The sequence below is a fragment of the Macaca mulatta genome, chromosome 16, assembly GCF_049350105.2.
Source record: "Macaca mulatta isolate MMU2019108-1 chromosome 16, T2T-MMU8v2.0, whole genome shotgun sequence".
In the NCBI taxonomy this organism is placed as follows: Eukaryota; Metazoa; Chordata; class Mammalia; order Primates; family Cercopithecidae; genus Macaca; species Macaca mulatta.
Genome location: NC_133421.1, coordinates 35947471 through 35958837, shown reverse-complemented (window position 1 = coordinate 35958837; position 11367 = coordinate 35947471). Strand labels below are relative to the sequence as shown.

General features: G+C 44.3%; 1 pseudogene; it reads right to left on the bottom strand.

Annotated features, from left to right (window-relative positions):
* Nucleotides 1-3881: 3881 nt before the first annotated feature.
* LOC106993938 (large ribosomal subunit protein eL34 pseudogene) lies at nucleotides 3882-4596 on the bottom strand (annotated as a pseudogene).
* Between the last annotated feature and the right edge of the window lie 6771 nt (nucleotides 4597-11367).

Here is an 11367-nt window from a genome sequence, read left to right as displayed (position 1 = left end):
TTTTTTTTTTTGAGACAGGGTCTTGTTCTGTTGCCCAGGCTGGAGCCCAGTGATTCACTGCAACCTCTACCTCCCAGGTACCAAGGATTCTCATGCCTCAGCCTCCCGAGTAGCTGGGATTACAGGCGTGTACCACCACACTCAGGTAATTTTTGTATTTTTAGTAGACACAGGTTTTCACCATGTTGGACAGGCTGGTCTCGAACTCCTGGCCTCAAGTGATCCACCAGCCTCAGCCTTCCAGAGTGCTGGGATTAAAGGCATGAGCCACAGCACCTGGTCCATATAGCAATTTTTATGTTAGGCAATTGTGAAAAGCTTACACATGTGAACTGTTTATCTGATCAAGTTTATTGTTCTTCAAAATTCATGTAGGCCCAGCTACTAGGGAGGCTGAAGCAGAAGGATTGCTTGAGCCCAGGAGGTTAAGGTTGTAGCTCACAATAATTGTGCTTGTGACTGGCCACTGCACTCCAGCCTGGGCAACACAGCAATAGTGACTTCAATGTAGTTCAAGCTTGTCCAAACCACGGCCCTCTAGCTGCATGTGGCTCAGGCTTTGAATGTGGCCCAACACGAATTTGTAAACTTTCTTAAAACATTATCGCCGGGCGCGGTGGCTCAAGCCTGTAATCCCAGCACTTTGGGAGGCCGAGACGGGCGGATCACGAGGTCAGGAGATCGAGACCATCCTGGCTAACACGGTGAAACCCCGTCTCTACTAAAAATACAAAAAACTAGCCGGGCGAGGTGGCGGGCGCCTGTAGTCCCAGCTACTCGGGAGGCTGAGGCAGGAGAATGGCGTAAACCCGGGAGGCGGAGCTTGCAGTGAGCTGAGATCCGGCCACTGCACTCCAGCCCGGGCTACAGAGCAAGACTCCGTCTCAAAAAAAAAAAAAAAAAAAAAAAAAATTATCAGATTTTTTTTGCGATTTTTTTTCTTTAGCTCATCATCTATTGTTAGTGTTAACCTATTTTCATCGTGGCCCAAGACCATTCTTCCAATGTGGCCCAGGGAAGCCAAAAGATTGGACACCCTGATTTAATCCACTACACACCATTCTGAATGAAAAGTTTTCGGAAGTGCAAATCCGAAGAAGATAATGCATTTACCCGATTACAAAATCATTACAATACATTCAGTCAGGATTCTAGCACAGAAGAGATTGAAGCAGAGCAGAATCCACTAGGGAATGTATATTATATATCATATATACCGCATATAATCTTACACAATTGTGGGAACTGCTTAAGCAATCCCTGTAAAGCTGTTATCTTCACACTTGATCCTGGAGCTTGAAGACGTCAGGGAAGGCAGTCAGGAAGGCATAGAGAAAAGCAAATACCAGTTGGAACCCACCAAGGCAAACTAAAACCATGTCAATTCTCTTTGCCTTTGACCTTGATGGTATGGCCATCCTGCAGAAGAAGCTGCGTTCCTTCAGTACGTATCTAGCCTAGGAATAGGAAACACTGGAGAAGGACTTGGGGGAAGGCGGAGCAGTTTTAGGCCCAGCTGCTGGCCCAAGCCAAGGAGGTAAACCAGCAGATAAACAATAACACGAGCCACAGAATGGCTGCTGCTTCACTTCCGCCCCCAAATCTGCATAGGAATGTCTCCTGTGGCCCACCTTAACCAGAAATATATCGGGAGGAGATGCTGGAAAATGTAGTTCCACCTTGCCAAGTGGCCACAATACGTTTCAAAGCCACCATGGTCTACCCCTTCTGAATTTGGCACCTGAGTTTATTTATTTATCTATTTATTATTTATTTAGCTCGGGGATGTCAGAAAGTCACTTTATTTGTAAAATGATGGATTAGACCTGACTATATTCTCTGATAATTAGAAATTTGCAAAGATGAGTAAAGATTTATAGGCTAGGCGTGATAGTTCATGCCTACAATCTTAACTTTGGGAAGCCGAGGAGGGAGGATCACTTGAACCCAGGAGTTTGAGATTAGCCTGGGCAACTGAGAAAGACCCACTTTTCTACAAAAAAAAAAAAATAAAAAAATAAAGAAAGAAAGAATTAGCCAGGCTTGGTGACTTACTGAGGCAGGAGGATTTCATGAGCCCAGGAGTTCAAGGCTGCAGGGAGCTGTGATCACTGCACGGCACTTCAGCCTGGGCAACAGAGCAAGACCTTGGCTCTAACAAAAAAAAAAAAAAAAAAAAGGAAAGAAAAGAAAAAGATTTATAAAGTCAATTTTATGGACGGAGGTCTCTCATTCGATTCTGAAGTGTTGCGAATTTAAAGGTAGGAAGACAAATTCCCTTTAATTCAGCAAACGCTGAGCCCCTACTATAGGCGTCCTCTGCAAAGGAGGCACTCTGAACCTCAGGTGCCCACTCACCATGTGTAAGAGGAAGCGCAAATAAAAGTCCTGGCCAGGCACTGTGGCTTACACCTATAATCCCAGCACTTCGGGAGGCCAAGGCGGGCGGATCACTAGAAATCTGGAGTTCGCGACCAGTCTGCCCAACATGGTAACTCCCACTACTCCCCCCACCCCCACCCCCACACTTCCACAAAAAATAAATAAATAATAAATAAAGAGAATAAAAGCCTTTTCACCCAAGAAGCATTTTGCTTCTCTTAGCCAGAACCATCCTCCAAAGTGCGAAAGCCTAATTACTGTGCACGCTCACCAAGCCATTAGCAAAATGACCACCTACCTGCTGTGAACACCAAGGTGAGACTTCTACAGTTCCCAGCCCGCCTTTCTCCTGCTTCCACTCCTGGACTCCACAGGCCAGGATTAAGGCACCCCTGTTTTAAACCATACTTAACCTCTAAATAAAGATAACAACTAAGTCATCTTTCTGTCTAACATGGCACAACTGTACCATGTACAACCCAAAACATGTTAACACTTTCCCCAGAAAGATGAGGCAAAGTTCCTTTTCAGTTTTTGAAGGGTGTTCATTTTCCTACCTAATTCACACTTGTCCTTTGGTATTCCACAATTTAAAGACTGATATAAACCTAACCTGCTATTAAGTATGGCTATGGGAGAGGGAAAGAAAATCAAACTACTTTATTCATATAGACACAAACATATTCATGCAAAAAAAGGAAGAAATATTCATTACAGTTCTTATTTCTGCAGCTTGCTACATGGCTGTAAACTCTTTCATCAAGCCAAATGCTTCGGAATGATGGGAACATGATAAGAATATGAATTCCGGCCGGATGTAGTGGCTCATATTACCGCCTGTAATCCCAGCAATTTGGGAGGCCCAGGTGGGCAGATCACTTGAGGTCAGGAGTTTGAGACGAGCCTGGCGAACATGGCAAAACCCCATCTCTACCAAAAATACAAAAAAAAAAAAAAAAAAATTAGCCGGGCATGGCAGTGGGCGCCTGTAATCCCAACTACTTTGGAGACTGAGGCAGGAGAATCGCTTGAACCCAGGAAGTGGAGATTGCGGTGAGCCAAGATTGCTCCACTGCACTCCAGCCTGGGCAACAGAGTGAGACTCTGTCTTCAAAAAAAAAAAAAAACAAAAAAACAAACAAACAAACAAACAAAAAACACACACATACACAAACCAAAAAATGAATTCCATGAGCACGAGTCCCTTGCCATACTTTATTTATAACTACTTTCTTCCACTACCCATTCCTATTATTTGTGTCCTCAGCAGGCACCTAAGCTGATTTTAGTTCCCTGCCTGCTAGAGTAACCCAGACCTTCATTCCTGAACCGTCTGGACCATCAGCAGCGCTGTCTTGATTGAGTTGTTATAGTTTTCAGTTGACTTTAATCCCTGGGCTTGGGAGGACAAAGGGGAACCCTGGAAAATCTCCTGCATTCCATGCATATGCCCCCTTACCCTCATTTCATAACAGCATCCCCATTTTCTCTCTCTCTTTTTAAGTCTTTTCATTTTTATTACTCCAAAAAGTTTCATTTTTTAATTTCGTTTTTTGACTTTGTGCTTGTGCCTTCAACATTTATTTTATTTAATTTTATTTTTTTTAGACGGAGTCTCACTCTGGAGTGCAGTGGCGCGATCTCAACTCACTGCAAGCTCCGCCTCCCGGGTTCACGCCATTCTCCTGCATCAGCCTCCCGAGTAGCTGGGACTACAGGCGCCCGCCACCTCGCCCAGCTAATTTTTTGTATTTTTTTAGTAGAGACGGGGTTTCACCATGTTAGCCAGGATGGTCTCGATCTCCTGACCTCGTGATCCGCCCGCCTGGGCCTCCCAAAGTGCTGGGATTACAGGCGTGAGCCTCCTTCAGCACCTTCACAACGTTTTTCTGCTCCTTGGTAAGGAAAGCATGCTTGATCCTGTCACGAACACATTGAGCACACATGGAACCACCACAGGCCCTGCTGACATGTTTCTTTGTTTTGGACAATCTCCTAAGAACTTTAGGTCTAACAGCAGGAACCCCTTGAAGTCCGCCTGGGCACATGCCGCATGCAGATTTTGGTGCTTTCCCAACCTTGGTATCAAGATAAACAATTCTATTAAACCCAAATAGGGGTTTGGGACAGCCTAGTTTTGGTTCGGGACAGCCTAGTTTTGTCAGAGGCTGTATTGTAGGAAAGCCTGCCACGGTATGTCAAATACTGGACCATTCTGAGTGCCTGTAGACAGCATCCCCGGAAGAGCCCCGTTTTCTCTCGATGGTCAGGATCAGTCACCACAGACAGTACTCCTTCTTTGCTTGTTGATTCAGAGGCATGAGGCCAAAGTGGCTGGGTGGCATTCTCGACTTCCAGCTCATTGGAATCATTGTTGTGCCCCTGATGGAAGTATTTACCCCTTTGGAGCCAAAATCTCTGGACCTTTCATGAGGCTGGAAAGCAGAAGTGTTGCTAATGGATTGCTAGGAGTAATAGTGAGAAGAAACTATTTCCATTCCCATCCTTTGACTTCCAGACCCGGGAATCTCTGGCTATGAGAGAAATATTACCATGTGTTGGATGCTGATTGAGAACACACCCAGCCTTCTGAAGAACACTGCCCCAGCCACATGGGTGTTACCATCTAGCTAGAACTATAATTGAGTCTTCCAAAGGCCATTCTACTGTTCCATTGAGGCAGCTGCTTCAGGGCAATAAGGAACATGGTAAGAACAGTGAATTCCATGAGCATGGGCCTTTGGTCACACTTTATTTGCTGTGAAATGAGCTCTTTGGTTAGAAATAATGCATGTGGCCGGGCGCGGTGGCTCAAGCCTGTAATCCCAGCACTTTGGGAGGCCGAGACGGGCGGATCACAAGGTCAGGAGATTGAGACCATCCTGGCTAACATGGTGAAACCCCGTCTCTACTAAAAATACAAAAAACTAGCCGGGCGAGGTGGCGGGCGCCTGTAGTCCCAGCTACTTGGAAGGCTGAGGCAGGAGAATGGCATAAACCCGGGAGGCGGAGCTTGCAGTGAGCTGAGATCCGGCCACTGCACTCCAGCCTGGGCAACAGAGCGAGACTCCGTCTCAAAAAAAAAAAAAAAAAAAAGAAATAATGCATGTGGAATAGTATGACGACGGACAAAGCATTCTATAAGCCCACAGATAGAGTGAATTTCATCTTTTTTTTTCCCCATGGTTTTATGCTTTTGGAGTCTTATTTAAGAAACTCTTTCTCAATCCAAGGTCACGAATATATTCTTCTACATTTCCTTCTATTACTTTTATGGTTTTACCTTTCATATTTAAGTGTTTTGTACACTTGGAGTTTATGGTGTGAAATAGAGAGAGCTTTTATTTATTTTTTTTGAACAGGGTTTCTCTCTGTCACTCATGCTGGAGTGTAGAGGTGCCATTACAGCTCACTGCAGCCTCAGCCTCCCGGGGTCAAGCAATCTTCCTGCCTCAGCCTCCTGAGTAGCTGGGACTACAAGCACATGCCATCATGCCTGGAGAGCCATTTTTAAAAATCCATTTAGTGAGTCAGGTTTCCCAACTCTACATCCTTCCCTCACATATAACTGTGTCTCTTTCTGGACTCTATTCTATTCTGTCTCTCTATTTTGCCTGTTTGTATGACAGTGTCACACTTTTTCTTGCTGTGGCATTGTAATGTCTGGTAGAGACAGTCGGTTCCTTTGCTCCTCTTTTCTCAAAATCATGTTAATTATTTATGAATCTTTAAATATTAAAAAGTATTTTTAGGCCAGGTGCAGTGGCTCATGCCTATAATCCCAGCACTTTGGAAGGCTGAGGCAGGCGGATTACTTGAGCCCAGGAGTTCAAGACCAGCCTGAACAATATGGCAAGACCCCGTCTCTACCAAAAATACAAAAAAAAAAAACCAAAAAAACAAAAAACAAAAAACTGACCGTGGTGGTGCATGCCTGTAATCTCAGCTACTTGGGAGGCTGAGACAGGAGGACTGCTTGAACTGGGGAGGTGGAAGTTGCAATGAGCCAAGATTGCACCACTGGACTCCAGCCTGTGTGACAGAGTGAGACCCTGTTTCAAAAAAAAAAAAAGTTTTAAAAAATTATTTTCAGGTTTCAAGTTCGCATCCTCCCGCCTTTGGCAAGAGGGCAATGGAAGAGTCATCTAACATTACTGGGGCCCCATGTGCACCTCTGGGGAAAAATTATTTGTATGAGAAAAAAAGAATAATAGTGGTATTTAATCTCTAGAAACTACGTAGAAGTCCATCATCAGGGACATTTGCCCAAATTAAGAAAACTACTGGATGAACCAAGGTTTCTGAAATTGTATTCCCTGTACCATAAAGTAATAAAATAGGCCAGGTGTGGTGGCTCATGCCTGTAATCCCAGCTCTTTGGGAGGCCAAGGCTGGTGGATCACCTGAGGTCAGGAGTTCAAGACCAGCCTGGCCAACATGGTGAAACCCCCATCTTTACTAAAAATACAAAAATTAGCCAGGCATGGTGGCACGTGCCTATAATCCCTGCTACTTGGGAGGCTGAGGTACAAGAATCACTTGTACCTGGGAGGCGGCAATTGTAATGAACCAAGATTGCGCCATGGCACTCCAGCCTGGGTGACAGAGTAAGACTCTGTCTCAAAATAAAATAAAATATAGCAGAGCAAGGCTTTTAATGCACAGCCCTTTCATTTTAAATGAACATCTTATTTAAAATAAAACAAATACAAACAAAAGACTTTCAAATGAATGATCTCTCTAGTAGTCTGCATGTATTTTCTTACTTTTTGGCATTTCAATGAATTCTGTTTTTCTTTTGCTTTATTTTTAAGTAGGTAGGCTTAAGTTTGTCTGTCATCACCACAGTGGAATCTGAGAATTGCTATTTATAACGTTTAACAAGTAAGAACAATGCATGCTGTTCCGTAGAGGGTAGGGTAGGTGAAGCTGGATACCTATAAAATTTTGAGTATTAAGAAAAGTGCTCTGGGCCAGATACAGTGGCTTACCCCTGTAATCCCCGCATTTGGGAGGCCGAGGTGGGTGGATCACCTGAGGTCAGGAGTTCGAGACCAGCCTGGCCAAAATGGCAAAACCCCGTCTCTGCTAAAAATATAAAAATTAGCTGGGGGTGGTGGCACGTGCCTGCAATTCCAGCTACTCAGGAGGCTGAGGTAGGAGAATCGCTTGAACCTGGGAGGAGGAGGTTGCAGTGAGCTGAGATCTTGCCATTGCACTCCAGACTGAGTGACACAGTGAGATTCCATCTCAAAAAAAAAAAAAAAAAAAAATGCTCTGGACTCACCCCCAGAGACCCTCCAGTTACTATGTTTAGGGTGCAACTCAGCAATCTGTTTTTACAACCACCCCAAGTGATTCTGCTATCCCACGTTTTGAGAAACTACAATAAACATAGTCCTTTCTACTTGATTGCTGGCTCAAAGATGATGTGGACAACTGGGATAAGGTTTCAGGCCACAAATAGAATGGTTAGAATTTGAGAGGACTCAAGAGAGCCTTAACCATAACTGAGGAAAGTGAAGAATTTGTCAGAAGTGATACGTTTCACAAGCTTTGCTCTTAAACAAGTGCATTAGAACTGTAACTGCCACATCATAGTTTTGAAATATAATTGGGAATATTTCTCATCATTTAAAAAAATGTTAAAAATTCAAGAAGTTGTCCCAACCTGGTTTTAAAACCTGAATATTTGAAATTAAAAATATTTATTTATTTATTATATTAGTCCATTTTCACACTGCTGATAAACCTATACCCAAGATTGGGAAGAAAAAGATATTTAATTGGACTTATAGTTCCATATGACTGGGGAGGGCTCAGAATCATGGTGGGTGGTGAAAGGCACTTCTTACAGGATGGCAGCAAGACAAAATAAGGAAGAAGCAAAAGTGGAAGCCCCTAATAAACCCATCAGATCTCATGAGACTTATTCACTATTACGAGAATAGCTTGGGAAAGACTGCCCCCATGATTTAATTACCTCCCCCTGGGTCCCTCCCACAACATGTGGGAATTCTCGGAGATTCAATTCAAGTTGAGATTTGGGTGGAGACACAACCAAACCATATTATTTATTTATTTATTTATTTACTGGAGATGGAGTGGTATGATCTGCAGTGGTATGATCGCAGCTCACTGCAACCTCTGTCTCCTGGGTTCAAGTGATTCTCCTTTAGCCTCCTGAGTAACTGGGTTTACAGGCTCATGCCACCATGCCTGGCTAAATTTTGTATTTTTGGTAGAGACAGAGTTTCGCCATGTTGGCCAGGCTGGTTTTGAACTCCTGGCCTCAGGTGATCTGCCTGCCTTGGCCTCCCAAAGTGCTGGGATTACAGGCGTGAGCCACCACACCCGGCGTCCTCCTGGAGTTTTCAAACAGGAACTTAGGAGGGAAAATCAGCACCTCATTGTTGGTGGCCTCCTTGGATGTGAGGCTCAGGTGCTGCCAGGCAGCAGGGCTGCTGTCTCAGAGCACAAAGTCAGCATGCAGAAGGAGCGAGACCGAGGGCAAAATGCTTATAGAAATATTTCTCTACAGAGTCGAGTGGCTGTGAAGTAGGAAGCAGTTACTCCAATCACCAAAAGTTTAAACGCACAAAGTCAAACTGTGCATTAGCTTTCCTTTCCCAGTGCTAGAGAAAATTCCAGGGGCAGGGCTTGTTCTGAGAGGTTTATTAGGATTTCCAGAAAGAGGTGTAAATGGAAGGTGGAGTCTCCATATCACAGGAGCTAATTAAAGCAGGTGTGCAATCAATCCAAGTGGCAAGTGGGAGATCAGCAATGCTGGGGAGTTTGCTTGTTTGTGTTTTCAATGAATGTTTATTGAGCATCTATTACGTCCCTGAAACTGTTCTAGGTGTTGGCAATGCAGCAGCTATGGAGGCAGATGAGGTCTCTGCAGTTATGAAACTTTCATTGTACTGGTGGGAGACAGGGAATGAAACAGACTCATGGAAATTCTAGGTGGAGACGTATTCTGTGAAAAAAAAATAAAACACAATGATATACTAGAAAGTGGCTTCAGCAGAGAGCATGCCCTTTAGACTGAGAGATCAGGAAAGGCTTAGCAATAGAAGGTAGCATTTCAGGTGAGACAAGGCGGAGCCCAGGCAGCCAGCCCAGCTTCTACAAAGTCTCTGAGGCAGAAGGAGCTCAGGGTGTTTGAAAAAGAGGAAATCGTATGGATGGAGCAAAAAAAGCAAGGAGAGCAGTAGCAGGTAGCAGGTAATGTCAGAGAGGAAGGCAGGGGCTGGATCACACAAGGAAGTATAGACCAGGGTAAGAGATTTGGCTTGTGCTAAGGATGGCAGGAAGACATTGGGAGATTATGTCTATCTCTATCTCTATGTCTATCTCTATCTCTATATGGTGAAAGCAAGTTTATTAAGAAAGTAAAAGAATAAAGCACGGCTATCCGTAGGCACAGCAGCTGACATTGGGATATTAAGACGAAGTTTCCATTGTTCAAAGTTCCTTCTAGCTACCATGGTGAGAATGCAGAGGATGACAAGAATGGCAGCAGGGAGACCAGGTTGTTAAGAGACCATCATTGTAAATCCTGTTGGAGACTAGCAGACAAGTAAAGAGATTTGGGATACGCATGACATCAGGGTTGAAAAAAAAAAAAAACAGATTTTGGACAAGAATTTAAATGTGTAGACTAAGAACAAAGCAAGATCACATTACACAGTAAGCCAGCTTAAAAGAAAACCTAGACAGCCCAGGAGGCTCGAGGTGCTTGAGCAACACTGCTGCCCTCAGTGCTCTGAGGACCACATGAGGATCTGCTGCTGGCATGGGGAACCCCACTTCCATTTTTTGTCTCATGTTGATTCACCCGGGCATGAAAACAATGAGGCTTGCACCTGATATTTTAGACTTTTTACAGGCAACAGCTCCTTCAGCATATTTTAGAACCACCTCTCCCCTAGCACTCAGATCAGCACTGCCCTCCAAAGACCCTTGTTCTCTGGTGTAGGCAGATGTTCCTGTTCCCTTGGCAACAACTCTTATGTAAATGTATTATCCAGAACTGACTCTTCCAGAGCCCCTCTTGCACCACCCCCCAACTGTCCCTCACTCCCCCATACATGTCATGAACAATCCAGACCCAGGTTAAAGCCAAGACGGCTAGCGCAGTATTATTTTAAATCTCCCTAATTAATCTTCTCTAGCATGTTAAAATATTAAGAGCCTATTAGCAAAATTGACTTGGATAATCTAAGCTCTAAATAAGTACTTAAACAGCAATACTCCTAATCCGCGCTTTCTATTGAATTTTTTAGTGTTTTCTCCAATTTTAAAAAACACAGAGATAGGCCAGGCGCGGTGGCTCAAGCCTGTAATCCCAGCACTTTGGGAGGCCGAGACGGGCGGATCACGAGGTCAGGAGATCGAGACCATCCTGGCTAACACGGTGAAACCCCGTCTCTACTAAAAAATACAAAAAAAAAACTAGCCGGGCGAGGTGGCGGGTGCCTGTAGTCCCAGCTACTCGGGAGGCTGAGGCAGGAGAATGGCGTAAACCCGGGAGGCGGAGCTTGCAGTGAGCTGAGATCCGGCCACTGCACTCCAGCCTGGACCACAAAGCGAGACTCCGTCTCAAAAAAAAAAAAACAAAAAACAAAAAAAAACCCACAGAGATCAACCAAGTAATAAGAAATAAAATGTGCTATGATAACCTGTAGGCTAGATGTGAGTACTAAAACTGAGTGCCCACTCACCCAGGTGTCAATCCTCAGAGACACGTTCTCTCTTCCCACCCAAATTCACTCTTCCCATTCTCCCCAGTTTCTGGGCCAATAGGAAAAGAAGGATTATAAATGGATAGTTTTAGAGTATTTGGAATTAGGTTACTAGCATTAGTTTACCCGCCCTTCTAGTCAAGAGTCTTTTGGTTGCTGGAAGCAAAGGCTTATAGCCCCTAAAATTAACCATAGATTTGAGGAAGAGCAGAAACTGAGGCTGTTTGGGAGTCTAGCT